Raw genomic sequence first — 6191 nt, 5'->3', positions numbered from 1 at the left:
AAAAACGCATACTTAGAGTCCGTATAGATATTTACTCTTAAACCTTCAGCCAATTGTAACGCTCGTGTTAGTGCTATTAATTCTGCCTTTTGTGCTGATGTTCCTTTCGCCAGTGGCCGAGCTTCTATCACCTTGTCTATTGTTGTCACTGCATATCCTGCATAGCGGATCCCTTCTTTCACATAACTACTGCCGTCGGTGTAATATTGAACATCGGGGTTCTGGATGGGAAAATCACGAAGATCTGGTCTACTTGAGAATACTTCATCCATTACTTCCAAACAATCATGTTGACTTTCAGTAGGTTGTGGCAAAAGGGTAGCTGGATTTAAGGTGTTTACAGTCTCTAAATGCACTCTTGGGTTTTCACACAACATTGCTTGATACTTGGTCATACGGCTATTACTAAACCAATGATTTCCTTTGTAATCCAACAACGTCTGTACTGCATGTGGGACTCGTACATAAAGTTCTTGACCCAGAGTGAGTTTATCGGCTTCAGCTACTAGCAGGGCGGCTGCAGCTACGGCTCTTAGACAAGGTGGAAGTCCGCTGGCCACTGCATCCAGTTGCTTAGACATGTAGGCAACAGGTCTTTGCCATGATCCCAAGTACTGTGTCAATACTCCCACAGCCATTCTTCTTTGCTCGTGTACATATAAGTAGAATGGTCGTGTGTGATCAGGTAGACCTAATGCTGGGGCACTCATCAAAGCCTTCTTCACATCTTCAAATGCCGTTTGCTGTTCTTGGGTCCATAAGAAGGGGTCGTGCTCTGTACCTTTGATAGCTGCGTACAGAGGTTTTGCTAGTATCGCATAACTGGGAATCCATATCCTACAGAAGCCTGCTGCCCCCAAGAATTCTCGCACTTGTCTTCTATTCTTGGGTATTGGTATTTGGCAGACAGCTTCTTTTCTCTCTGGCCCCATAATTCTTTGACCTTCAGAGATATGGAATCCTAGATACTTGACAGTTGGCAAACACAACTGAGCCTTCTTTCTAGACACCTTGTATCCTGCCTTCCAGAGAATGTGTAGTAGATCGTGCGTTGCTTGCTGACAGATTTCTTTTGTAACTGCTGCTATCAACAAGTCATCTACATATTGTAACAATACACACTCTCCTGGGATGGACTCGAAATCCAATAGATCTTGACTTAGGGCTGAACCAAATAGGGTAGGTGAATTTTTAAACCCTTGGGGCAGTCTTGTCCAAGTCATTTGGCGTTTTGAGCCTGTTACAGCGTTCTCCCATTGGAAAGCGAAAATACATTGACTTTCTGCGGCAATTCGGAGGCAAAAGAAGGCATCTTTGAGATCTAAGACTGTGAAGTAAGTAGCCCCGCCCGGAATTAAAGCAAGCAGGTTATATGGATTGGGTACAACTGGATGTATGCTAACAACCGCATCATTGACTGCTCTTAAGTCCTGCACAGGTCGATACTCATCTGTGCCGGGCTTTTGAACAGGCAGCAATGGGGTGTTCCAGGGGGAAGTACAGAATTTTAGGATACCATACCGTATGAACTTATCCAGATAGGATTGGATGTTCTTCTTAGCCTTCTGCGGAATATGATATTGTCTTAGGCTCACTGGATAAACCCCATGTTTCAGTTCAATTTTTATTGGTGGAATATTGCGGGCCAGTCCTGGTGGGTTGTTCTCTGCCCAAACTCCTGGTATGTTAAACAATGTCTCATCACTCCTAGGGTTTTGGCTAGTCAACACTGTATAAAGTCGCCACTCTTCTTCCTTTGGTACGGATAAAGTCATAATACCTGAAGGTCCATTAAACTTTAAAGATGTTGTTCCATCTGGTAGGAACGTAATCTGCGCTTGTAATTTGGATAGCATATCACGTCCCAGCAATTGGACTGGACATTCAGGCATATAAAGGAATTGGTGTTTTACTACGTGGCCTCCCAATGTACAGAGTCGACTTTTAAGAACCGGTCTTTCAGCACTTCTTCCAGTTGCTCCTATCACAGTAATAGTCCTTCCAGATGGAGGAGCAACTAGATTAGTCACCACTGAATGTTCAGCACCAGTGTCGATCATGAACGCACTCCTTTTCCCCCCTATTGATACATCGACCATAGGCTCCGCTCGACCAAGGGGGATGGAGCCCGGTCGGTATCAATAGTCCTCCATGACCGTGTCAGCCAATCCTACAAAGTCCCTACCTTCTCTATCGCGAGACCTTTGCGCTGCTGGAATATACCTGTCTTCCCTAACACTTCCTCTGTTCCCATTACTCCCTCTATAACCATTACTCCCTCCGGGACCTCCTCTACCTCTCGCTCTGCCTCTAAAGTTTCCGTAGCCTGCCCTGGGTTGGTCTCTCTCGTACTGCTCTCTTTGCGGACATTCGTTCCTCCAATGCCCTTCTTCCTTGCAATACGCACACTGATCCCTACTCAAAGGCTCCCTACTCCATCTATTATTGCCTCTATCTGGGCCCCGTTTATCTACGCCTGCGATCGCTACCGCTAGCATATCAGCCTTTTTACGCATCTTGCGCTCCTCCTCTTTCTTGCTTTCTGTTTCCCTATTCATATAGACCTTATTAGCTACCTCCATTAGTTGGGAGATTGACATACCTGCAAACCCTTCTAACTTTTGTAGCTTGCGCTTAATATCTCCGTAAGCTTGGCTGACAAAGGCGGAGTTAACCATTCGGGAATTGTCTGTGTCTTCCGGATTAAAGGGGGTGTACAAGCGGTACGCCTCCAATAATCGGTCATAAAAGACATTGGGCGCTTCATCGCTTTTCTGGATCACCTCAACTGTCTTCGACATGTTAATGGCTTTCTTTCCTCCGGCTTTCATGCCAGCAATTATAGCGTCTCTATAGGCTCTGAGTTGAACCATATCAGCACCATTTACGTTCCAATCGGGATCAGTGTTGGGATAATGTGTTGCGGCCCATGCTGCTGGATTAGCTTGGTTCAAAGCACAGGCTCTATCCTCTAATGCTTTAATGGCATTAATAACTCATTCATTAATAACTGCTGGCAATCAGCCCATGTCGGATTATGTGTCTGTACTATTGAGGTGAACAGATCAGTCATGGCTTGTGGTTTCTCAGTATACGAGGAATTATGGGTCTTCCAGTTTAAAAGGTCGGTAGTGGTGAAAGGGACATATACGAAGACAGGGTCAGCGTGTGCCATTTGACCTGCGGCATCGATATAAGCTGACCCGGGATTTAAGCGAAGAGGCATCTGATAGTGCTTTAATTGTTGGGCACCAGTCAACTGTCGGGTTTGGATGGGGCTACGTAGGGAAGCGTCAGTCATGGGTTCCGGTCGGGGAGATATAGGGTATGGGGATGTGGGAGGTTGGTTTTGGGAAAAGGTAGTGAATAGAACACTTCGGGCCGAGCTAGATGAAGCTTGACCGGAAGTCTGAAGTGGCGCCAAATCAGGATATTCGTTTCTAATGGGGGTGGGTTCTGGTTCCGGAAGGGGAGATTTAGTACGAGGGGGGGTGGATCCTGTACTGGAGGAGGAAGCGGAAGTGGATGAGGGTAATGAGGGAAGGGTTACAGGACTTCCTGTATTTGCGTCACTTCCTCTTACCGGAAAGTAAGGGGGCGGCAAAGGGATCTCGGACTCAGGGGGCGTGTCCAAAATGGGCCTAACACCAGCCCTAGTGGACGAACAAGTCCTAGCTACCATGAGGCGACACTGTTCCTCGTGGCATGTCCGGAGCCATTTTGGCGAGTCATTTACGGCCTGTCTCCAACAATCAATATAAGGAAACTGGCCGTAAAGTTCAGGCCTACCTGATACAGCCACGTGTAAGCGCTGTACCAGAGTTGGATCCAAACTGCCACGTGGCGGCCATGCCGCAACCAAAGTAGGCCACTCCCTAGTGCACAAAGTGACCAAACGTACAGGGGACATCTTAACCCCAAAATCACAAACTTTGAATCCCTTTTTAAAATTCTTAACCATACATCCTAAGGGATCCGGAATCGTTGACTGCGACGCACCCATATTTAACAGTGGAACGTCGTCGACAACGATTACTATACACGCGTACTATTCAACAGTCACACCCGTTTCCTCTGGCAACAGCACCACGTGGTACGGTTACCAAGTGAAACGTACACAATAACAATAAACACTCAGGGAATTCCCGTACACACACAGCTGCTACACCAGTCACTATATAATCAATATTATGCCCTTTGGCGTAACTACACAGTCACCCACGCTATAGTTCTCTATATACGAATTACCCGTCTATAACACACCCCAGTAACATCGTCTTTTACAAATAGCGGTTACAGTACGGTTAGCATAGGTCAAAGCACAAGTTAAGGTCACAATACAATTATTAGTGGTTATGGTGTTAAACATGCAATGGACGACAATGATTAGTACTTATTATATAATGTCAGTAAATATACAGGGTTATGGTACCGTGCACTATAATACAGCAACACACTATTAACACTCTCGCTAGACGGCTGAGCTCGCGCTATCTAACAAGATATACACTTTACTAAAACAATCGTTAACACATTTACAATTCCCAACTAAACTATTGGCCAGTACCTTGAATGGACTACCTAAAACTATATACACCCGTTTTGGTTAGCCACACTGCCCAATCACCACATATATAGCGAGCTAGAGAACCGAATTTACACAGACGCCTCTTAGTCGCACTATACAACGAGCTAGAGAACCGAATTTACACAGGCGCCTCTTAGTCGTACTATCAAAAGTCTAGTGGGTTCCAAATTTACACGCCTTCCCACTTAGCCCAGATAGGATGAGAACTAGCGAACCGAATTTACACAGGCGCCGCTTAGTCTCCCGGTCCCTCCGACCTAGCGAACGTAATATACACCCTAGAACGCTAGTCTAGACAAGACACCGGTGTCCGGCTAGGGCTATTTACACCAGGACCCCGCCTGACTAACCAAATCAAACGGTCTGACTAAAGAGCGTTCGATCGAGCGGTGCGCCTTCGCTCCTTCCCTCCGACAGAGGGGGCAGATACAGATTCAAAAACCCCTTTGGGCCTACCGCACAATCGGTATACCCCTAGCGGGTCCTGCCGTCTAAAACAGCAGTTATCTTACCTCCTCGTTCCTGAACCTGAGTTCACACTCATCGACGGGGACACCCCAGCACTTCTCACGTAGAGGCCGATGATCTCCTGGACAACAGACCAGTGGCGCCGAGACGAAGGGAGGTCCACGCAGAAGTTCAGGGGTGCAGCCGTAGAGAACGTGGGCAAAGATAGACCGTCTCACGCCTCTGCCTCTCAGCTACCGTTGAACGATGAGCTTCCCGGCCAATGCACCAAATGATACCGGAGAAACTGACGGAAGCCAAGCACAGAGAGATGGACACAGGTTTCTTCAGGAAGGAAGAGATTCTTTATTGGATCACCGATCGGGACTCAGAGGGACTAGCGTCACCAAAATACAGCAAAGTCTGAGTACTGAATACATAGAGTACATTCCTTATATAGCACTGTAGCTCCTCCCACAATTAACTACACCCACACATACCCTTAACCTATTTAATGAATAGAGTCTAAACTCATCCATCCGGTCTAACCACGTGGCTCATCTGATACAAAGGAGAGGGACGCGTAATTCCAGTTCTTACATTCCTGCACCTGGTCAGTACAGTGATGACAGTATCTTAGCTACGTGTAATTAACTAACTGATACTACAAACACATATACATACATATGCCTTGTGGCAATCTTAGCCTGCTAAACTTGTATTTTACTGGAATTACATCACAATGTCTTTATAGAAAATACAGTCTCTGTTCATTGTATTAAATGTAGCTGGGAAATTCTGTCATGTAATGTAGTTTAAAATGGAGAATCTGTCAGGTAATGAGGACAAAATGGAGGGTCTGTCACAGTGTGAGCTTAAAATGGAGTTAGTACAATAATTCAATACAAGTTCAATAAAGATTTTTAATAATTCTACATCAGTACCATCATATCCTTAGGTGGGGATTATACCACCCATGCTGTTTACACTAGAGCAGGTTCTGCTCCAGTAAATTTAAGTACATTACTGAAAGGCAACTTCTATCCTAAGTGACTCGGTCCCACTTAGTCGCACTCTATCTGAAGCATCTGTGGTGACCATATATCTATATATCCTTAGATGGGGATTGTTCCATCTATGTACAACACAGCAGAGC

This window comes from Pelobates fuscus, chromosome 2 (assembly GCF_036172605.1).
Source record: "Pelobates fuscus isolate aPelFus1 chromosome 2, aPelFus1.pri, whole genome shotgun sequence".
NCBI classification, from domain to species: Eukaryota; Metazoa; Chordata; class Amphibia; order Anura; family Pelobatidae; genus Pelobates; species Pelobates fuscus.
The sequence above is the reverse complement of the archived record's forward strand: the minus strand, read 5'-3'. Positions refer to the sequence as shown.